General features: G+C 44.9%; 1 protein-coding gene across 1 annotated transcript in view; it reads left to right on the top strand.

Moving 5' to 3' along the window:
* Positions 1–24,325, top strand: part of SLCO3A1 (solute carrier organic anion transporter family member 3A1) — a 154,170-nt gene that overhangs the window by 3,038 nt on the left and 126,807 nt on the right. The window lies entirely within an intron of this gene.

Here is a 24,325-nt window from a genome sequence, read left to right as displayed (position 1 = left end):
AGTAGTGCCCACTTGAATATATGTACAAAGCATACATTCATTCATTATGTGGTTTTGAAGCAAAGATCATTCACTTTTATTTGTTCATAAAACATTGTGCTTGCCAACAGGGCTTTATAAATAATAAATGCTGATAAAAATCTATAAAGTCCAATTCTTTTCCCACAGAACTCAGCAGTGAAAATACATACCTCAGGATGCCAACAGTGGATATCTCTGGTTAATTAGTACGGTGTTTCTGAGGTTCTTCATGTGAAGTTTTAGGGAGCATTTGATCAATGTCACATTCCAAAATATTTGTCAATTATTGCGCTTGCTGTTTGCAAAATGCACATGTTCCAAAATGACTTGGTGCCATATCCTGCATAGTTTATGCAAATGCAAGCCTGCGCTGCTGCCTTAATTTCTGGGGCTGCTGAATACACCCTATTATTTGCATATTCTTGTAAGGTTTTGTGTATGCATTTATTTGGTTTCATCTAATTACTCCTGCCTGCTTTTGGAAACTTGAATTTCCCAGCAACTGCAGTGGCAGCGGGGAAAACACTGCTTGTAGTCTGCAGGCATTCCGGCTGCAGAAGTTACTCGGGTTTTTCACAGCAACTTTTAAAAGCCCACCCCCGGTCGCTCTCCTGCAGCGTAGGTCCACGGATTAAAGAGCCGAGCGTTGCTGGTGCAGATGGCACCAAGAGGGAAAGGCTGGAACCTCTGTTTTTCCAGCCGGAGCCTTGTGCCTTTCAGGCGAATGCAGCAGTGTGATCAGTCATGCCGGCCATGCAGCGATGAGGATTTCGATAAGGCTGATTCACATACCTTGGCAACACTTCCCTCCCTGTTCCCCCCCCACCCCTGGATTCCTGTGTGCATCATATTTTGGAATATTTTAACTGGTAATAATGTTCTAAGTGCTCCTGATGGTTTATCGCCGAGGCATTTCATCAACCTGCCAGTCAAATCTTTTGCCTAGCCAGTGGTGAAATCGTTGCTTTAGCAGAAGGCGAAGAGCTCTCGGTTTGACAGCCACAGTTTGTGGAGCAGGAGCGCAATTTAATTTTCTCTCCCTAGCCTTTAGCCTCGGCTCGCTCCGGTTCAAACTGACCTAGTTGCAAGCATTCAACATCTGCCAAAGTCACGGGCTTCTTTAGATAAAGGGCATCCATATGGGAAGCGCGTTGAGATACAGTTATTTGGTGTGCTCCAGCTAGCTGTTTTTAGAGAGCTTTACTGACATGTCTCTGTTTGCTGCAGCTTTGAATGCAGCTATTCATGTGTTTTATCAAGGGATAGAGGATGACTAGCCTGAGCATGAGATGGAAAGGAAAATAATTGGTCCCTCCCAAGGAGGGAGCATTGGTGTTTGCGTGGGAATGAATGCCAAATTGTTTCTTGTTTTGCTGAATGAAAACTTTTGAGCCACGCTTAACTTCCCGGCTATAGCTTTGCCCGTGCAGCAGTGTTTGACTGCAGCTTGCAAAAGCCCTCTTAACATACCTGCGGTAAAAAACATACTCTGTGAGTCCAGGTGAGATTGGGCGTGTGCATGTGGTCTCTGAGACAGGCTCCTTCTGTTCAGTTTTATTGCTACTGGGGTTTGGGATATTAATAAAAATTTAAAAATTCCATACTCAGGGAAAAAAAGTCAGTATCAAAGATAAATATAGAAGTTAATCATCAAAGGGTTCCTGCTGGAATAAACAGAAATAGGGGGTCCTGTGAGATGGACACCAGGGAATGGAGGGATTAAGAGCAGAATTTGGCTCTTGGATTTTTAAGTTGCTTTGGTGCCAACCCCTTCCCCTCCTGTGTTAAATGTGATAAATACAATACTATTTTCCTGTTACAGAAAGCAGTTGTCTCCTGTTGTAGAGACCCGGTCAAACCCTCCTTCAAGTCAGTGGAGAGGTCCATGTGGAGGATGTCATTAAAGACAATTTTAGTGTAGGAGTACTGCAGTGCTTCAAAGGTTTCTGTTGTGCTTGGTGTTGTACAACAGAATTTGCCCCTAAGTATTTGTAATCTATTATTTGCAGTCTACTATTTGAGTAGACTGGATGGGAGAGATGTTGCAGGTGGGTAAACTGAGGCAGAGATTAAAAGCTTGATTTTGTTGCTGAAGCTATTGATAAAGCTTTTGCTTGGTTAACAGTGGCAGAGCCTGAACGGGTTAGGCATGGGCAGAGAAGAGTCTGGCAGAGCAGGGCATTCCAAGTTTCAGGTGCTTCAGTCCGGTGACTTAACTGCAAGAGCAGTTTTTCTCCCATTGAATTTATTATTGTTTTTATTAAAGTATTTATTTTCCTAGAATAAGAATCAGCTTTAAAATACTGCTGTCTTTTTTTTTTTTTTTTTTTTATTTCCATCCTCAGCAGTGCTGAGTAATAAATTAGCTGTAATGCTCATAATTTATTTGTCACTGGGGTATTTAAGGGGAAAAAAAAAAAACCAAGGAGTGAAAATAAATGTTTTAGTAGGGATGAAGATTGCCAAGCATTGGCTGGTTATTGCTTACAGTTCATTTTCCCTTAATATATCTTTGCTGGCAATGTTATTTCTGGAAAGTTGTTTCTAGTATGCCTTTCCCATTAGAGAATATTGTCTTGTTTTGCAGCTGAGTTGCACAGAAAGTTATTCTAAACTAGCTCTTTTGACTACATTCATATTTCTTCTCTAAGAAGCCTTTTGATGTTTTTCGGGTCTCTGACTGTAGAGTAGAGGAGAAACCAGATCCAGCTCTGTGTTCTGATGCCTTCAGACTCCTGTGGGGCTTGGGTCGGGAGTGTGGCATTGACTCATTAACATAAAAACTTTATATAAATTATATAAATTCTGATCCAGGTGTAGGTTGGATTTTTGAGTACCAGGAAGGCTTGTGAGTAACTGGCATTTATACTTTGGTTTACAGTTGGTTTTTTTTTTTTAATCTACTACTAAGATATGAAATGGTGTAGAGAGAACAACATGTTTATCTCTTACATTATATACTGTGTGCCATTTGCAGAGTAAATCCAAACTTACAATTTGATGCCTTCTTGGTTAAATGCATTTAAAGGCAAAATGCACTTGATGTGTAAGAGTGTGGACTAATTGATTTTAGTATTTAATTCTTTTTATTATTTTTAGGAGAAAGTTTGGCAGTTCTTCCTTGTCCCTGTAAGGGCCAAGTGATATTTGTAAGCCCTGAAAGAAAGAGCAGCCTGTTAGAAATGTTATGATCCATCGTAAAACCAATGTCTCATTTCTTTTGGCCAGCCTTCGCTTCCAAAATCTCTTTTAGCATTTGCTGTGTGCCTGTGTGACAACCAGCTCTCTGAGTTTTAATGGCCTGCAGTATTAAAGCAGCTGAGGTTTAAAGGGATCTTGAATTAGATCAGAGAATACATTGGTCTGAAGGTCTGTGTTGTTCTTGCTTAGTAACTTTATGCAGCGTGACTCTTTAAATCGTAAAGTAGGCCCTGTCCCAGAGAAGGCTCAGCTGAACTGCGATCCCTCTCCTTCTCTGCAAGGGAGAGCAGATATTCCCTGTTTCCCAGAAAGGGGTGTCTCCCAGGTTGCATGGGCTTTCTTTTCCCTTACTTTCAGGGTATTGTAAAGGACCAAAAGCTGGCTTCTGTTCTGCTACAGCAGTGTAAATTTATTGCTTCAAAAGAGTTATTCTGCAATTCATCAAAACGAATTTGTCCTCTGTGTATAATAATCTAAAATGTTTCCTTACTTGTACACTCCTTGGTCTCTAGTTATTCCTTCACGGTAGCAAGATTAAACAATGGCATACTATTTAGTGGGTGAGGTTGCAGCTTGGATGAATTAGTGTAGCTTTGTCTTCTGATCAACGCCAGATGAAGCTGCGAAGTGATATATTTTAAGCGTCATCCAAGGAGGTTTAAATAAACACATGATAATACTTTGTGTAGTAACTCCTTTAAGTGCTCCAGTGAACTTCAGAAGAATTCATTTTTCCTATTGCATAGAAAAATGGGCCACTGATGTTGATTTACAAGTTTTCATTATAACTCTGCAGCAAAACCAGGACTAGAACCCCAAGAGTCCTGTCTCCAGGTCACCTTGGAGTAACCACTAGACTCTCTGTCTCTTTGTAGATACATATTGCAGTGGAAATAGCATTGCCTGCTCCACTAAGTAGAGAGTTCACACTGCCATGCTTCATACGCTATCAATACAATCAATAGCGATAGCAAGCTGTTTAGGGAGTTCCTGGAGTGTTTGGCACTTGTTCCCTTCGGTGCAGGGAGGGCTCTGCCCTGTTATGGGAAGCGTTTTGTAATGTTTAGAGAGATGGTCCCTGCATCCAAGATGTTTCAGTTTGAGTGGATGGATCAAAGCATGGAGAAAAGGAACCATTCCTTTTTCCCAGATTTTAAGTGGGGATGCAATTGTAATCAAGTAGAGGTGAAGACCTACAGCACAGGCATGACTGGATCTGCCCCTCGTCACTTAGCAAATCTAGGAAAGACCTCAGAACTAAAATCAGATTTCTTAAGCTCTCCAGTTAGCAACTTTCTCTTTTCCAGCCTTATTCTGAATGTGATGCGTTTCTGCATTTTGATACCTAAATATTCCTTACTGAAGTGAGTGAGGCGGGCTCCCTCCTTCTGCTGTTGCACAGTGCCCGTTGTATTGAAATTGAAGATCTTTTACTGGGGCTCATATTGCAGCAGTGCCTGAACACACTCAATAATTTTAGATGACTGCTTGCGGCATAAAAGCAAAATCTTTATTTCAGGTTTGCTTGAATATTTATCATCATTGTTATTTATTTTCTATGGTTCAGGAAGAAGAAAACCAATTTGCTTTGGTTTGGTTTTTGGTTTTGCTCTCTGTTGCCTCTCTCTCTTTGTAGTATCCTTTCTCCTTGCCAAGAAGCCAGCTGATTTCCCTGTATTTTTTTAACATCTTAATCTTTTTAGCGTCTGCAGCTATTGCATGGATGATTTCTGCATGTTCGCAGGCCCAGTGACTTTTAGATAAGTGGTTGTGGGGGGCAGGTGTGGGAGCACAAAAGTTGTTTTTCCATGCTACATAATGATCTGTTTTCTGGGCAAGGATTGCTGGAAATGTCTTATTTTTAATATTTGAATGTCCTTTTAAAACACTTACCATGCTGTTCACCTGTATAATTATAATGCCTTAGTTTACTGAAAGTGGAAAAAGACTTAAAATTCAGTTTTATGGTGATCCATAAAATGACAGTGAAGTTTTTGAAGGAACCTGGATAATTCAGTTGTATTAAGGTCTTTGTGACTCACCCAGCATTATGGTTTCTGAAGGAACTATGGCAGATTTGCTTTCAAGGTGGTTTTTTTGGGGGGGGGTGTGTGCTTTGATGTTTGCATCTGAATCCAACTTTTTCTCTATTATTCTTCTGCTCCCCTCCACTCGCCCCACTCTGAAACTGAAAGAAAGCTTGGCTGTTTGGGAAGAGTTGTGGGGTGTGGGTGTAGAAGAATACAGAAACCTTTCAGAAATTTTTCCCTTTTCATTTTTAAAAACATATAGTGGTATATTCCCCCCCCCCCCCCCCAGGGGATTTTTGGCTGAATTGAAATCGGCATTGGTTTTGGGACAATATATAAGAAACAGCCTAGTAGTGTATGTTGTATGTGTGTATTTTAAGGTGATACTTAACATTTTAATGCCTGAAGAATTCAATGAAACGACATGGAATTGCTTTACAGTTGAGGTGCCAGGTAGTGGTGCCTTCTATGTTACTAAATCAGATGAATTATTCTATAAATTTATATAAGGTGAAAAGTAAGTATTTTTCCTGGAGTCTGCTTGGAACCTGTATTAGATGGGAGCTTTGCATGCTCTCAACTAGCAAGGAGCACCTATGTTTGCATGCAGGGTGGCCAGAGGCTAGCAGTGATGGGTATGTTTGCTGTATCGGGACAGAGTTCTGAGTCTTCTGTAGTTTCAGATTTGTTTCATCCCTTTAATTCTCCAAAGGTATAACAGGGGGTGAGAAAACACTTTTAACTTCATAGGATTGCAACCTGTGGTGTTAAACAATGGATGGTCTTTGTTTTTTCTGGTGGAACTTCAACAGGAAGAGCTGCAGAAAGGTTGCTTTGGGGTTCTTGGGTTTTATTTCTGAAAAGGAGGATGTGAAATAGCTGCTACCTCTTTCCACTTCTCTCCTCAGCTTCGTGCAAACACTGTTTGGCACATCATTAGCAGTAGACCAGAGAGTTGTTCCGGAGTTGCTTGATGCTGGAGTGTGGGCCAAACCTCACACTTTGACTAGAAGGGAATCTCTGAAAGGCTGCAGGAGGCCTGGCATGTGCCTTGCGTGGTACAGTAGCTGGACGAGTCCCCTTCACCTCTGAATAATACCAGACCTGTATGTACACATATACATGTCTATACTGAGAAATGTCAAGGGAGAGGAGGGGCAGCATTTGAAGCTTCCAAAAGAGAAGCTAAAAATACTGACTAAAAGAAAAAGATTTTGAAAAATATGAAGGAGAAATGCCCCCAGTAGTGTCCTGCTGCTTGTTGTGCCGCACTAATGACTTTCATCTGCTGGAAACATGCTTACTTCTCATCCTGACACGGTTCGAGTGTTGCATGATGTATTGAGATGCCAAAGTAGGGGTTGATCCTTTCTTTCCCTGTAACTGGGAAACAACAGAAAAATAACAATATGTAACTAGGTCTTGATTTTTAAAGAGGAAAAACTTGAGTTTAGTTTTCTAGTTTCTCAGTCCTATGGCTTACTTCTCATCATTTCTCTGAGCTGCAGGAAGAGCTGTCATTGTCATGGTTTAGTAAAGCTATTTTTGCCAAGTTGTTCTTAAAGCTTTAACTTTTCTCTTTTTAAAGAGCATCCACCTTGCTTGGTGAGGTGTTGTGGTGGGTTAACCTTGGACTGCAGCCAGCCGCCCACCCAGCCGCGCTCTCATTCCCGTTCTCAACAGGGTGGGGGCAGAAAATGAGGTGAAAAACCTCGTAGGTTGAGGTAAAAAGTAGTAATTACTGTCAGGGGCAAAACAGACTTGACCTGGGAAAGATTAATTTTTATTGCCAATTAAAATAGATTTGAATGTTTAAAACAAAGGCAAAAATTGAAACACCACCTTCCCCCCATCCCACCCCTTCTTCCCAGGCTCACTGGGAGCGTGTCTCCATCGGCTGCTCGCTGCGTTCTGCTGGGAGAGCATCCGCCCTCGCCCATGAGCTAAAGCGTTAATCATGTTTGAGCATCAACATGCTCGTTGCAGAGATGTTGGCTGGCATTGGGTAACTGGTTTTCCCTGTGCTTGGATCCTGTCTGCACTTGGTGGTCAGTTGCTGGTTTTTGTGGTGTGCCACTGGGCAGCAAGCAGGTTCAGCCGAAGGAGAAACACGTCTGTGGGACTAAAACATGGTGACGTTCTTTCTGTCCTGCAGGCGTTGTTTGTAAAATTTGATTATTGTGGGAATTAACCTTCCCCATAGCCTCTGCCAAGTGCTGCGGTTTGTGTGATGGGCAGAGACAGCGTTGGGCGTATAGGCGCTTTATGTGAAATAGTGGGCAGCATTTTTAGGGCTTACCAGCAAAAGAAAACTGTGGGTTTTGTTTTTGTCTTGTTCAACGTACAGGGCTGAGAGTGGTTAATTACAATGGGCCTTTCAGCCTCTGCATGAGATGCACACTTTGTTTCCTGCTGCCTATGGCTAGTTATAATGCAGGTCCTTATGTCTGAAGTCAGCGCAGCTGCTGGCTGAGGGTCAGGAGCTTTAGCTGAAGGGATGCCTTGTCTAGAGATGCTTGTTTGTGAAGGGCAGTGATGTTAGTTTTGTAGCATCAGCTGGTTTTGGTGATCGGGTAGTCAGTCTCATCCGAGGTGATTAGTGCAGTGAACACCCACTGAGCTCGGTTGTGTTCCTGCAGGAGTCTGCCACATCTTGTGTTCTCCGGCTTTGGTCTAGAGAGGGGTGCTTTGGCCCCACGTTTGTATTTCTGTCGTCAAAATGTGGTGTCAAAAACCACATGGTTAGCTTGAGCCCTTGGGTCACAGTGCTATGATGCTAGTCTAGGTTGGGTTTTGTTTTCTGTTTCTTCTCTTGCTGTAATCTGTGATATTTAGTACTATTAAGAAGAATGGTATATCAAGGGAGCTGGCTTGAGGTTACTGAAAAGCTTTCCCCTAGTCTTTGGAATTCAAACCTACCAACTTGAAAGAACTTGAGAGCAAAGGCTGAAAAGGGAGGATTTCAAGTATTCCATGGAGCTAGATAAACCATTCGCTTCCAAGAGTTTATTTGCTCAATTGAGGCCACTTCTGCATTGGCAAATCTCTCTGTGAATGAATGGATTCCAAAAACAGCTTGGGAGTTATTCGATGGCTATTGAAGTTAAGCCACGCTAGCAAACCATGTGCTAGAGGCACAGCTTTGTGGGTTTGCTGTGTCATTTGGCGCAACTGTACAAGCTTTCTCGAATGCTGGCCCTATACAGAAGTCCAGTGTTTTCTGTGGATTAGGATGCATCAAGGCTGCTGTGTTGCTCTTAATCTCAGTGCTAGCTCTTACCAAGAAGGCCGAAGTTTCAAATCTCTTCTTGCTGTGTCTTGTGGAAGTATTTGGGGCTTATGGTGTAGCCTCTTGTAGCTGAGATGGCATTTATTGATGTGAATCATTCAGCTTAATTCAATGCTGGACAAGCTTTTTGCCAGAATTTTTATTTTGCCTTCTTATTTAAATAGATCCCTAATGAATTACTGTAGTTGTGTATAATGACTCTTGGGAAATATTGGATGCAGCCTCTAGAATCAGTTCTGTGACGTTTTCAAATTGCAAACTCTCGAAGTATATCTCTGAACAGTGCCCAGAGTCCCTTGTCGCTATCTGAGTTTTCAAGTTGCTCCCACATTAATAAGCTCCATCGTTGATATTCTGTGGGCAGATATCCAGTGAGCAACTGCTTAGCCGGGTAACAACTCAGAGGTAAATCTGATTCCAAAGTTCTCTCTGCTTTCAGTGCATTGCTGGGATGAGAGGGTGCCTGGCTGGAGAAACTGGCTCGTTTTCATCCAGGACACAAGATTTTTATTTTATTTCTTCAGGGTCAGGGCTTGAAACCAGTTGTGGACTCTGCACAGTTGGGATTTTGAGTCAAGGGAGGGAGAGTGGGAGAGTTTGGGATGGAGGTAGGAAGGCAGAATTTAACTTCTTGGAGAGTTCTTTTTACATAAGGAGCTTCAAGTGGGGCTGCAGCAAATAGTCATATGGCTTCAATGAATTGGATTTCTTTCTTGTAGAAGCCACAGTGAGTCTGGGAATCAGTATAAGGTTGTATGGTCTCATGTCTGGAAGCTTTTTTCCAGGCTCTCCTGTAATGTCCCAGCTCAATACTTCTGTGTCCCCATCTTCAAAATGACTTGCTCTGAGATGGCGTTACTTTTGGGGGGGTGGATGGCCAAAACAAACAAAAATGTTCTGCAAATGGCCTGTGGCAAAGTGCTAACAGTGCCTTTTGGCATGAATGGAGTGTGTCTGGTTACTCCAATGTTGAATTTGACCAAAACATTACGGATTTCTCTTAGGCATCGCACTGAAGCTTCAAGGTATGGGGTCTTTAAGAGATGCACAGAACTTTGCTACACTGGAAGTGCAAGTTGAAACTAAAATAACCTTTGCTTTCTCCTTTATTTACCCCCTATGGTGCATAGTGTGTAGATTCAGACACTTTCAATTTGGTTCTCAGCATCCTGATTACACTGAGAACTCTTGGTATCCAGACAGCATCATGAAAAACTGAGTTCATCGAGTGTTTCCAGGAGTCCATGTCACTGTATTTCCCTGCCCTCTCCCTCGTCCCTGCTGCTCATGCAAGTGAGAGATTAAATGATGGGGGAACAGCAACTTGTTTCCTCTGAGCCAATATTGGCTAGGCAGATTCTGTCGATGGTGGCATCTTGGCAGGGACGGAGGAACATTCCTGCCACACATGGGTAAAGTTTTCAAGCCAGGCTTTTACTTTGCAGCTGGCTGTCCAGTGTTGTCATGTCCAAACTGACTCCCTTCATCAGTCAAGACTAATGTTCGTGCCCAGAAAAATCTGTTTTTATTCCTATTTGGACAATGTGACATGTGGCAGACTTGGGAGTGGACAGCTTTGCCCATGGGATAATGCTTGTTGGCTGAGACACAACTACTATTTGTATTTACTGGTGAAGATGCAGACTAGGGATGTTTGGACTCATTTCCTTGCTTTGTCGTGGACTTCCCAAGCCCTTCTTTGGGCTTTTTCTTTCCATCAGCAAATGTGCTAGCTGTGGTATTGTCTGGCTTCATGGGCATCTTGTGGGCTGGGATGACGGGCACTCAGCTGCTACAATGACGGTAACTGGAATGAAAGAGGCATCTTGGCTTGGACCCTGAACCAGGTCTGTATCAGCTACCATAACAAGTTGAATTAAATGAATTAATGGGCTAGTAATTTCACGTTATCCTACCTGTGGCTGATCTGTGAGGCTTCTCCCTAGGCTATGATGCAGCCTTGTTGCCAGCTGAATGGTATCACAGCTTCCTTCACACCTGCCTGAAACCACAGGGTTGAAGCATCTAGCCCTTTGTTTTTTGAGCCTTCACAGGAAAAGACTACTCAGGGCTGCTTTACTTGCTCTTTGGCAGTGATGGATTTTAAAAGAGCCTGAGGGTATTATTTTTCAAAGATGCTTTCTGAGCCATACTCTCATTGACAAAAGTGACTTCTCTAAGTGTCTCTTTCAAAATGGGACTCTTGCTCCAAAGCCACTAAAGTGCTTTTGAAAAATCTCCTTCCCTGTTATGCACTGCAGTGGACTGCTTCAGTGGTGTCTAGCTTCATTCAAAGCAGGCCAAATTTAGAGTCTAAATGTTACGTGCCTGGCTAATAAACTGTATTGTAATTAGTGCCTTGGGGAGGTGGGAACCAACGAGAAGCTGAGTATAAAAAGAATGAACTTCGTGTAGAAGCTGTCTGCGAAGGATGAGTGAAGAACTGTGGAAGGAGATGAAAACATGGGATTTGGAATGGCTGCAGAGGATATGTGCAATGGGAAGAAAATGGGCATGGAGCTGTGAGGAAAGCTTTAATTGGCTTGGGTTAAAGAAGTCAAAAGATCTAGCATAGCAGGTAGTGAGACTGAATGAAGAATGATCTTTCCACTGGTAAAATCCTCTCGGTTAATGTAACCTGCAGACAGGCTAATGCAAGCACCAGTTTTCCGGCTTTCCCCATGCAATCTGGACTGGACTCATCCCTATTTTCTGTCACAAGTCCACTAATGTCATCTCCCAGTTTGAGAAACCCATGCTCAGAGGCTGCATGGGCCACTTTGCTGACATATCAGGGGCTTTGTCTTGCTTGGTTTCATGCATATGGCTTTCATTTCCCTTGCTTGCTGTATATCTCCCAGCAAAGCTTTATATGGCTTTGAGCAATGCAGTGGGAGATGACAGATGCATGTTGGTGGGAATACTGCAGCCATGTGTGCAGCTCTTGTCCTGGCTGGTCTGTCATGCACCTGCAAAATCAGGTTAAGAGAAATCAGAGGTTGGGAAAGTACAAGGAGGAAAGAGATAGCACTCGTGTTGGCTGCGCTAACTAATTGGTTAGTGAATGTCTCTGTCCTGGTGTTAAACATTGAAGGCGAAACCATTGCTACTCTGCAGTGCCTGAATTCTGGATTCCTCCCAGAATTTGGTGTGCCCCTGCTGTAGGAGCAGTGGTCCTCCATGGGAACCTCTCTTGCATTGTGCTTTTGCTCATGTCAGACTCTGTTAGGTAAGTAGAAGAGGTGGTGACTTCTGTTTTCCTTGCATGTGCTAGCTGAATTTTTGCAGGGTCTGGTGATTCTACAGTGAAGGGATCCTGTCAGCTGCTGTTCGGTGCCTGTCTCTGACATGGGTTATTGTTAATCCTGCAGACACAGGGGTGAAATTCAGCCACTTGTTGTGTACAGCCACAGCAGATGCATTTGTTCATTGGCTTTTTGATAGCTCGCTTCACAGTGAATCCTAAGGACCAGAGCTCCCATCATCTGGTGAGACATCTCGTTGCCTGTATCTCCATTTTACAGGGGACACATTGAGACAAGTGAGATTATGACAAGTCTGCAAGTTCTAGCTAGATCTCTCATTTAATTTTTCTTCAACTGTAAGAATCTTTTTATTCCCTATGTGTTATTTTGTGTGTGTTATTTTAAAAGACACTTGTAAATTGCCTTCTGTTCAGGAGGAAAGAGGCTTGCTGCCTTTGAGAAGTGGCAAAATGGGGGGATGATACGATGGTACAGGATATAAAGTTGCATGACTTGTGTTGCACTCGGGACTGCCAAACTTAAACATGCAAATGTCACAAGTCTGCCCTTTACGACTTCCACCCCACCATTCTTCACACAGGAAATGCTGAGATAATGACCAGGTTCTCAGATGGGAATAGATTTAAGATCACCTTCAAGCCCTGACTTGTCTGTTTACACGATAAGCCCCCCCGTGCTCACCTCCCAACCTGCCCCATTCTTCAACGGGAAGTTCAGCAGCAGCCGGCACGCAGCTCCCGTTCGTACCCTTGGCTCTGCACAGAGACGACGTGGAAGGAGAAATGAGTCGTTTGTGAACAGCTTTGTAGGAGGGTGTTACTTAGCAAATAAGCAGGATGACATGGACAGCTCTTGTGTAGGCTGCAGGGTGTGAGATGGGGATAAGCAAGCAGCTCATGTAGCGTTGGGACAAGCTCAGGGTGTTGCTAGTTAAGTGGTAGAGAGACCCTAATTCCACCTGCAGATGCTTACAGTAATTTGGTGTTTCTTTTATGAGTTATTATGAATCACAATACAATGTGGCCATTTTGTTGGTTCCCTTTTAAATGGCTTCCTTCCTCCCCAGGCTTACTAAATTAAAGCGTTTCATGTACCGGTTGATGAGAAATGCCTCTAACTTCTCCCAAAGCTGAGTTCCCATTTGTTGTAGCCAGGCATCCTTGCTGCTGGGTAGGGAGTGGAGTACGAGAGATATCAGCAGAGCCAGAGCAGATGAGGAGAAAAGTAGTAGGACTTGTCAGAAAACCTCCTCTCTCAGTATATAGCCTTTATATAATCACTGTTGTCCTCCAACCGTGAAAACTGAATTCAGCTTCCATCAAAGCTTTTATTAATGCTGCTTCAGAGTGTCCTGCCTGTGTCACTTCTGCCCTGGTTCGTGCCTGGCAGCTGGGAATGCTTCTGCAACCAGCTCCACAGGCATCTCTTCTTGATCTGCACTGTGGCATAACTCGGATGCAACCCTTAGCCCTGAATTCAGCTCTTGTTCATAAATTAAGATAACATGAAGTCCTTTGCATGACAGGTTTTCTTGCCAGGCTTGTGTTATGGTTTCTGCTGTGGTAAGTAGCCCTGTTTATAGTAGAAAGCCTTCTCTGCAGGCATAAAAGTGTTGTGTTAGGAAATATTTTACTAGGTAAACAAGCAAACTTGCATTGATTTGGGGAGGCGGGGAAGTGAGGGTGTTGCAGTGTGACAGCTTACAATCCTGCCTCTCCAGTGCTTTGATAGTACTTAGGAAGGGACTTTTTTCCTGTTAACAGTCTTCCAGAGACATGAGTTTCATCTCCTTTGCCACTGGAAGTGAACCTTGGGCGATGGTGCCCTGTTTGCAGAGTCCCAGACCCACGTATGAATCTTGTTGCCAGTCCTTTATATGGCCAAGAGTGCCTTTGATGCTGTAGGAGCCTACATCTGACTTATATACAGTTTAAATTCTTCTTCATCTGGCTTTGTACACCTACTTGCCAGCCACAGGAAAAAAAGGAGATCCATCTCTGAATGTGTCAAAGATGCTCTGGCTGCTTTCCCTTGGCTGTTTACTTTGACAGAGCTAAGTGGCTGCCCCTGCTCACGAGCCCCTGCTGCTGTGCTCTTATTCCACGCGGAATTCTTCATCCTCCAGGTTTGAAATGTGCCGGCGGCACTGTTCTGTGCTACAGTTTTTAAAGCTCGCAAAAATACGGTTACAGGGTTGAGGTTTGTGCTTCTTAGTATGCTTATGATGCATTATTTTGCTGCCAGTGAAAATGACATAACATTTAAAAATAAATAAGGATTCAAATATCCACTAGCTTTGTTGTTTGTGTGCTGCTAAAGAGCAGTGTAGGCTACAAATGGATTCTGGCATGGGATGTATTTATGTAGATAACTTGTCAGAGACTAAAATATTACCTGCCTTCCCACAGTGAGGTGAATCTTGAACAGCAGCAGACTTGGAGGCAGAAAGCTTGCGTGGACAATCAGTCTGCAGTTGTGATAATATCACCATATGTTGGGACTTCAAAAGGTTAACAAAATGCAGATCTCAGCCATGGTGCACATCTGTTGCAGAGCAGCAGAAAAAGCCTTTCAAGTTTTACTAGGAAGTTCGGTGTGGCCTGGTGCTCTGTACCTGGCTCTATTTTGAGCTGTCGGTGACTCACGCTAACTTTCCATGATGGATGTGAGGGGGTAGTTGCAAATAACACCCCTGACGATCTTTTTGTTCACACCTCTCTAAATGGGGCAGTGTTCCTTCTCTTCCTCAGGGGAGGCAGGGAAAGGGGGTCAGTCCCTTGTGTCCCATGCAGGATCCTTAAGAAACAAATGGGGAAGATAACGACAGCCCAGTTGCCTTGCTGATTGCTGCAATGATTGCCTGGATTAGAGGTCAGGTTTTTATGTTGCATATTTGATCAGTATGGATCCCAGTTTCACTAGAGTAGTGGAAAATACACTTGTTTAACTTTGAGAGGCACGCGAGGGGTTTTTTTCTGTTTTAAGCTACTTTGAAACAAACTGTGGCTTTGCACTGGTGTATCAACTCCTGACCAAACAGGATATCTTCTGTGGGTGCCAACTGCTCTTTGCTCCGTTTGCAATGTGCAACAGCATATAGCATTGCTGTGTTTGTGGCATAGCTGCGTAACCCGCAAAGGGTGACCCAGATACACTTGCTTTGTGCCCTGCGTTGGCTGAGGGCAAGTGGCACAGGATGCTTCAACTACTGAAATGTGGAGAGATGTACAGTGGGGTACAAGAGATGGCAGAAGACTTTTCTGCATGGTGCTAGAGAGGAGGGGTTGCCAAAAATACGTGTCTTGCCTCGAGCAGGAGTGCGGTGTGCTGTTTCTCTGGCTGCACAGAGTAATACCCTTTCTACTCAGGCCCCTGAAAATCCTGACCTTCAATGTGTGCTTAATTTGGATTGTGTCAGTAATCTCAGAGCTGGTCACTAGAATATAAAATTAATTTTTCAACCAGTGAGGCATAGATCCGAGCTGCAAACTCGTCGTGGCACCAGTACAGTAACTTGCAGATTTTCCAGTGCTGGCCTAGAAACAGCATAGGCACATGCAGCAACAGCCAAGCTAATAACACCCTACTTCTCAGCAGTGGTTCAGCTGTGGCGTCTATTATCCCTGTCATGTGAATGCAAATTTCTATGCAGAGATGATTTCCAGACCTTGAGCAGAGCCAGCTTGGGTGTGTTCATATCGCCACCCTTTTTTGTTTTCCCTTATGTTCATGTGCCCAAAGCCAGCGTGGGTTGCCAGCATCTGCAGTGAGAACATCTCTTAAGTTTCCACTGACTTTACTGGATCAGGAATGGTGTTGAAACAAGTGATCAGCAGCCTGAGATGGGAGGTCCTGATGCCTTCACTGTTTCAGCAGGATGGGGAACAGCAAGGAATGCTGACGCCTGGGGCTGGGCAAAGAGTATTAAGCTTGTTGCCCTCCTCCCAGCCATCCGATAGCAAAGGAATGGCCAGAATGGTGGATAGTCGTCTGAGTGCAAAGGCTGCAGCTCCGGCTGGCAGGTCTGCCCCATCTACCCCAGTGGTGGCCAATGCCTCTACCCAGACGGACCTGCTGAAGGGAGAAGCTGCAGTGCAGACCTCAGACTGCAGGAAGAGCCTAGACCTTTCTCCTGGGGCAGGGACAGGCAGCAGAGCTGCCTGCAAAAGGTGTGCCCAGGTGGAGGACCTCCTGCAGCAGGTGGCTGAGCTGCAAGAGGCGGTGAGAAGGCTGCGTAACATCAGGGAGGCTGAGAAGGAGTTAGATAGCTGGTTCTGAGCACAGTCGTCAGTGGACCCATGGCCAAACAGCCAAAAACTCCCCCACTGGCACACAGGGAAGAGCTTGGGGGGGGCAATAATGCACAAGAACGGAAGCTTGCAACGCCAAGGACCTGCAGGAGGAAGAGACTTCTCCCAAAGCCTGAAGTGCCCTTGCAGAACTGCTTCACCGCCTGCAGACTGAAGAGGAAGGACCTGTCACATCAGGAGACACACTGGAGCCGAGTAAGGCAGCCCTATGTGCTCCCCGTGTAACAACCAGTGCCACTAAGGGATAGTAGTAGGTGTCTCTCTTCTGAGAGGTACGGAGGCACCCATCTGCTGACCTGACGCACTCTCTAGAGAGGTGTCCTGCTACCAGGGGCTCCTATCGGGGATGTCACCGAGAGACTACCAAGCCTTGTACAGTCCACCAACTATTATCTGCTGCTGTTGTTTCATGTGGGCACCAGCAATACAGCCAGGAACAGTCTGAGGAGTATCAAGAAGGATCACAGAGCCCTGGGAGCAGTGGTAAGGGACTCCGGAGTGCAAGTAGTTTTTTCATCAGTCCTCCTGGTCAAAGGGAAGGGGTTTGAAAGGGTTAGTCAAATCTGGTGAATCAACAAATAGTTACAGGACTGATGCTAGAGCCAGGAGTTTGGCTACTTAGACCATAGGACTTGCTTTGAGAAATCTGGTCTACTGGGCACTGATGGGGTCCGTCTGTCACGCAAAAAGGAAGCCTACAGAGGGTGGAAGCAAGGACAGGTAGCCTGTGAGGAATGCAGAGAAATTGTCCAAGCAGCCAGGGATCAGGTTAGGAAAGCTAAAGCTCTGATAGAATTAAATCTGGCCAGGGATGTCAAAGGCAACAAGAAAAGCTTTTATAGTTACATCAGTGATAAAAAAAGAAGACTAGCAAAAATGTGGGTCCTCTCCAGAAGGAAATGGGAGAACTGGTTACCTGGGACACAGAATGCTGAGGTACTCAATGACTTTTTTTGCCTCGGTCTTCACCGGCAAGTGCTCCAGCCACACCACCCAAGTCGCAGAAGGCAAAAGCAGGGACTGGGAGAATGAAGAACCACCCACTGTGGGAGAAGATCAGGTTCGAGACCATCTGAGGAACCTGAAGGTACACAAATCCATGGCATAACCCCCACTTTTAAAAAGGGAAAAAAGGAAGACCCGGGGAACTACAGGCCAGTTAGTCTAACCTCTGTGCTCAGCAAGATCATGGAGCTGATCCTCCCAGAAACTATGCTAAGGCACATGGAAAAACAAGGAGGTGACTGGTGACAGCCAACATAGCTTCACTAAGGGCAGGTCATGCCTGACAACTTTGGTGGCCTTCTATGGCGGGGTTACACTGTTGGTGGATAAGAGAAGTGCTATGGATGTCATCTACCTGCACTTGTGCAAAGCCTTTAACGCTGTCCTGCACGACATCCGTGTCTCTAAATTAGACATATGGATTTGACAGATGGATCACTTGGTGGTTAAGGGATTTGCTGGATGGTCGCACTCAAAGAGTTGCAGTCAACAGCTCGATGTCCAAGTGGAGAACAGTGACGAGTGGCATTCCTCAGGGGTCGGTATTGGGACCAGCGCTGTTTAACATCTTTGTCGGCGACATGGACAGTGGGATTGAGTGAACCCTCAGCAAGTTTGCTGACAACACCAAACTGTGTGGTGGACCTGTGCAAACCTCCTGAAGTTCAAGAAGGCCAAGTGCAGGATCCTGCACATGGGTCAGTGCGATCCCAAGCACAAATACAGGCTGGGCCATGTGTGTTTGCATCCCAGAAAGCCAACTGTATCCTGGGCCACATCAAAAGAAGTGTGACCAGCAGGTCAAGGGAGGTGATTGTCCCCCTCTGCTCTTGTGGGACCCCAACTGGAGTCCTGCGTTCTGCTCTGGGTCCCCCAACATAAGAAAGACATGGAACTGCTTGAGAGGGTCCAGAGGAGGGTCAGGAAGATGATCAGAGGGCTGGAGCACCTCTCCTATGAGGACAGGCTGAGAGAGTCGGGGTTGTTCAGCCTGGAGAAGAGAAGGCTCTGGGGAGACCTTATAGCAGCCTGCCAGTACCTAAAGGGGGGCTGCAGGGAAGATGGGGAGGGACTCTTTATCAGGGAGTGTAGTGATAGGACAAGGGGTAATGGCTTTAAACTGAAAGAGGGTAGATTTAGATTAGATATTAGGAAGAAGTTCTTTACTGTGAGGGTGGTGAGGCAGTGGAACAGGTTGCCCAGAGAAGTTGTGGATGCCCCATCCCTGGAAGTGTTCAAGATCGGGTTGGATGGGGCTTTGAGCAACCTGGCCTAGTGGAAGGTGTCCCTGCCCTTGGCAGGGGGGTTGGAACTGGATGATCTTTAAGGTCCCTTCCAACCCAAACCATTTTATGATAAAATGCCAAGGGAGTTGTCTGCTTTTTAAAAAAATTGGACTCAACCCCAAGTGATCATCTGAACGCTGGAACTGCAGAGCAGAAAAACATCAGAGCAGAGGATCATTGCCGTTCCCTTGGGCTTGAGCCTGAGCCTGGTGGCTGTGCTGTCAGCTCAGAGAGTGGGTGGCAAGGCAGGCTGAGCCCACGGGTACCAGCTCTATGGGGAGGAGACCTTGCCTCCAACTATGGGATGCCCTTTGCCCTGTCCTGCATGGCTGCTGGAAGAGAGGATGAGGTGACATCTGAAGAAGTGGGTGGAGGTGTGTGGAAGCAGCGGCTTTTCCTGGCATGGTCACTTTGGCTCTTTGAGGAACCTTGTGTTTCCCAGCTCTGTAATGGAGACTATGGGAGACGGTTCACGTTTGTTTTCCTTTGGGAACATAGTTGCCAGGCAATTATTTTACACCCTGTAGCACTGCAGACATGTCTCTTCAAGTCCGATCTTTTACCACATAACTGAGAAAATGTATTTTACATTAAAAAGGAGCCTTTTAAAAAGGCCCTTCAGGCATAAAGTCAATGTGTTTTCTATATATAACCCTGTATTATTAATACAATGAACTTATCTGTAGACTCTGTGGGTGAATATGACTTGATCATTGGAGATACGAACAATATGATATTCATTTTCTATGCATTGTGTCTCTGACTCCATAATGGTGTCCCCAGCCTTCGGTTCATTTCTTAGTGATAAAGTGGGGCAATAGTGTGAAGCAGGTTTGTGGACTGCATTTTTGCTGAGCATTAATATAAAATAAACAGCCTATAGAGAGAACAAATTTACCTTGCTTCAGAAATGCCAAGATCTATAGATTTGGGACAGATAGGAATGATGAATGTGAGCATGTATTATTGAAATAAGTCCAGAATAGCATGGCAAAAGCTTCCCTGGATTTAGTTACAGGGGTTGCTATAGAAGTTGCTTTGGCTGGAAAATTTTAAGGTGGTGATTGATGTCTTTCCTTTTTTTTTTTTTTTTTTTTTTTCTTTTGATGTGGGTCACTTATCACTGTGTGCGTTATGTGAGATCATTTTCCTTTTTCCATCATTGAAGAGTGTTTTACGGTGGACTTAGGAGGCCCCTTTAGCCCAGGTCCTTTTGAGCTTAGTCTTCGAAATCGCATGAGATGAAATGTGTGTGTGCAGACTTCTGTGGCTCTGTAAGAAGAAGAGATAGTGCAAGCACGGTGTAAGTTTTAATTACTTCTTGTTATTGTGTGTTAGGCGGTGTGTTCACAGAAAGGGAGAAGGCTGGGTTACGTGATTTTTCTAGATCGCAAGCCCACTTTCTGCATGAGCAAGGTACACAGATGCCCAACCTGATTTAGTTTACAGTGGTCCAATTGACTGATCTGGATAGACTTAGTCTGGAGGAGCATGAACTTGTGGAGTAACAACAGCTGCATGGTTCTGTTGATATCTCTAATGCCATAGCTAAATCTTAGTGGATCTGCTGCTAAAAACTGGGTGGGAGGTGTCTGGAGTGGGTGAAACGTGAGTCCTGCTGGAGACAGAGGATGCGGTTAGACACAGAAAGGCAGTTCCTATCAAAGGGGCTGGTGGAGACCTTGAGACATGGAAAAAGGCAACGAGGCTGGCACGATTGAGGGCTGTGTACAGTGCTGCAGCTGAAGGACTTTGCTAGTCAGAGAGCCTCAGTGACCTGCTAGGCGCTGGTCTGCAGGACAGACAGGAGGGCGTAAGAGCAACAGGCAAGGTACCACTGTCTTTAGCACAGGGATGTACCCATACAAAGCTGTAGCTTCAGTACTGTTCCCAACATTGTGGGCACTGGCATTTGCCACAATTACAACGCTGTCTCTACCTCTGTCCTCTTATGCGTTCTCTGGACTTGTCTGGTCCAGTGGGTGGTTTCACACCACTAACTTTCTGGGGTCAAACCGCATGTGTCTCATGTTATCTTGTCTGCATGAGTTTTACTGGATGTTGTAATAGCTTCCTGGTAACTGTTTTCATCTTACATTAGAAGCTTTTTTGACTGAATAGCCTCTTAATCTGTTCTTTCCAGCCCTGGCAAAACAGCTGTGTAAATTGACAGGAGCCAGGAAATAGCAGCTTCGCAGCTAATAACGTGGGCTCCTTGTGTTCCCTGCTGTGTTTTAGCAGGAGGTTGTCCATCTGAAGCCTGTACTGCCTCACCACTCCATTCTCCTCGTCCCTGCTATTAAAGCAACATCCACGTGGACTGCCCTCTTGAATGCTCAACCTGGTCTCAGCGCACAGGGACTCTTTATAATCCTTGCAGCCTGTTCACGTGATGTCACTATTTTACAGGGACCTGTCGTGTCTTTTGCAACGTTTTATGTAACTCGCGTTAAATAGAGTTAGTGTCTAGGAGCAGTGATGGCCTATCTGCTGGGGAGCAGGCTTGTGAAAGGGAATACGGGCAATACAGTGCTCTTTTATCTACCAGTTAGAAGGGCACCGGGAGCATCCCACGTGCAAACTGCAAGTATTTAGTCAGATTACACTTTATATGCAGGAAGCCCCGTAAAGATGGGGTATAGAGAAGGGTGGGAGAAAAACCTCAGCCCATGGCTAGAATCAGTTTTGAATAAAGGCAGGTAACATCTCTCCTGTGTTAATGCCGATTTTGTAGTCGGCCTGTGTATTTAAGGTCACAGCCAATGTCAAAGCAAGAATTTGGGCTGTGCTGTCTGGGCTGCAACCACCCTGGATGTAATGCAGTTGTGCTCCTAGTGTTCTCTGGCTAAAAATCTGCACGTTGACAGTTTATTTCCCAGCCCTATTTTTATTTTGGGATTTATTCTCCCCCACCCCCCCCCACCCCTGACTGTCAGTGTTTTGGAGGCTACTCTGCTGATGCTGGTCTCAGCGCTTTGTACTTGGATGCTGTTTTCCTCTGGATGCTCAAGGCTGATGTAATGATTTTGTTCTTTCACTGTTGCCCCCCTACTGCACCCCATACCCCACTTAATAAAGACAGCCGGTAGCACTGGGTGGCAGTGCTACAGTCAGAAGGAGCAAGCTGGGAAATGCAGTGAGGTCTGGCCAGAGGAATAAGGAGAACTTCTGCCAGCTTTTATCAGGAGGGTTGGACTTTGCTTTGTGTTCTCCTCCTCCTTCTCCTCCTTTTGTTTCAGTCTCTTCATCAAAGCAAAGCAAGAAACTGTTAGGGGATGGTGAGACTCTGCTTCCCTATTGTGAGTAGTTTAGCTTTTGTAAAAAGGAAAAGAACTACTGAAGTCCCACTGAAATAAGAGCAGAATGAGAATTGGGACTTCTGGCTTTATTTCCCAGGTTTGTCACCAATTTACTGTACCTGTCAGTGTGAACTGCACTTAGAAATGGTGCAGGTTTTTATCTGAAATCCAGCTGTCCAAAATCTGACCCTTGTGTGGCACCCAAGTGTTTCTAAATACCATCCTGCTTTCTAGCCACTTGTATATATGTATAGTAAAAGCCTAAAATTCAGCAGCCAGGTCAAAATGTGAGAGAGACTTCCAAAGCTACATAATACCACTTGGCCTTGGGAAATCACTTCTGTTGGCTTTCAGTCTCCCAGCCTAAAGTATTCTATCACAAATTAATTTTGTTGACTGTACTTTTCTCAGTATTTGGCTCTCTGTGCCTCAGTTTACACAGCTGTAATGAGTAACTATTAGTTTCCTATGTAGGTGCAGCTCAGAAATGAGCACCATGGATGTGAGTTTGCGTGCTCAGAGTTATATACTTGTCTTGGAGGGATTCTGCCAAAAACGGTGTTCATGGGACCTCAACTATAGCCGAGTTCTTCTAGGGATGTGCTGGAGGTGGTAGCATGAAGGAGGGCTCCCATACTGGCGGCTTTGTATCGCTTGGCGTTTGTTGGTGTTTGCTGTGCGGTGTTGAAGTCTGGAGTCCTACCAGTCGGTCTGCACCAGCCCTGTTAGATCACACCTTGCAACAAAACCAGTCCTGTGTTGTGGATGATAAATGTAGCTCTGTTGCACGAGTGCCTGGTGGGGCTGGCTGGGACAATGGCACGTTGACCGCATCCCTCCACCTTGGTGTGCCTTGCTTTGAAAATCCCACTGTAGTGTTTTCTAGCAGTGTCTGTCCCCGCCTGCTTAGCCGTGTCACCCTGGCTCCCACGGCGGGTTGGGAGCAGTGGTGTCGCCGTTAGATGTGTGCTCAAGCACTGCCTGCCGAGCAGCGCGGCCAAGGTCGCTGGAGCAGGGACAGGCCGTGCTGTGCCCTCGCACGAGGGACATCGTTTCCCCTGGTGAATCACAGAGCTGTTTCATCCCAGCAGGTACCTGCACCCCATCTTTCAGGTGAAGTGGCGATCTCCTCTCCCTCTGTCGTGCTCATCTTCGCTTGGCTTTGGCGTGGGGAAGAATTATTGCTATTGCACTGCCTGGAGTCATAGGGTTTGATTTTTAGGGTGGTTTTGTTTTTTTGTGTTTTTTTTTTTTTTTTGTTCACCTTGCCTCAGTTCTTGGCTCTTTAGTGGGGGAGGATTACAGTGGTGGTATAAAATGATAACTGCCTCTATGGGATGAAGGCTGAATTTTCAGAAAACATTAAAACAATCCAGTTTTGGAGATCTGACTTGGACACTTATCAGGGTCAGGTTTGGGAGCTTTTGCTTATGCAAAGCAGCAGAAGTGGGTTGTTTCCATTTTTCCGTTTTGTTGCCGATGGGGCTGTCTTTGTCCAACAGTGCCCTGATGTACCCTAACAGAGGCTAACTGCCCCCGGAGAAGAGCTGCTGTCAGAATACTTTAAAGTCGGTCAGACTGGCTCCTGCTTCGTGAGGTTTATCAGCAAAGATTTTCAGTGCCTCCAGTGGGAGGCTATTTTTATTCTATCCAGGGGCTACCTTCTGCTCCGAGGTCTTTATCACTTTTTTTTTTTTTTAATAGCAAAACCTGTCTGTTTTAGGATAACCTTAAATATCTTCATCTTTTGCAATCTGAAGAACAAGATAGTCTTTTATCCAAGGTAAAAGTTTTTGGCATTTCTGTGACACGTTCAAAATTTCTTTTGTTTTGTTTTGGGTTTTTTTTCCCTGTATAAGGGGGACGCTGCTATAGACTTGAGAATGCGCTGAGTTTTCCTCCCTTGAGTAGGGATGACAGCAAGTGAGGTACCTAATGTTTCGTTTTCATACTCTGATCAGTGCTATGACTTTTGCAGAAAATCCACATTGTGTTTCATTGCATCATGTAATCAAGACTGGAAGAACTCTCAGGAGATGATCTGGTTCATTTTCCTGCCCTATGGCAAGATCAGTCATACCTGCGTCTTTCCCGACAGATGCTGGTCTATGCTCTTTTAAAGATCTCTGCAGCCTCTCCAGGCGGTGTATTTCAGCGCTTCACAATCCTTACCAGTAAAAGTCTAGTTTCTCCCCACCTTGTATTTAACTTGAATCATCTCTGCTGCAGTTTAAACCTGTCACTTCTTGTCCTGCCCTTTTTGAATACAAAGAACAGGTCATTCCTTTTTGCAGCAATGTTAAATATTTGAAGACTATTCATGTGCTTCTCTCTTAGTGTTAAATAAAGACCATTTGTTAAATCTTCCCGTGGTGGATTTAAATCTTTTATGTAAACTTTAATTGGCCTGTCTTTTAAAAAATATTCTCTAAGTGACAATCCCAGTCATTAACTAATCCACAAACAGTTTAAACCCTTTGATCAGCATTTTATTTATATACTTTAATAGAAGCCTTCTATGCTGGCCACATTGCCTATTTGTGCATCACTGTCTCTGACTGACTTGATGGCCTCGTGCTGGTGTGCGAGTCAAGTATCCACAAGGTTTTCTGCTGCTC

Source organism: Buteo buteo, chromosome 13 (assembly GCF_964188355.1).
Source record: "Buteo buteo chromosome 13, bButBut1.hap1.1, whole genome shotgun sequence".
NCBI classification, from domain to species: Eukaryota; Metazoa; Chordata; class Aves; order Accipitriformes; family Accipitridae; genus Buteo; species Buteo buteo.
The sequence above is the reverse complement of the archived record's forward strand: the minus strand, read 5'-3'. Positions and strand labels throughout refer to the sequence as shown.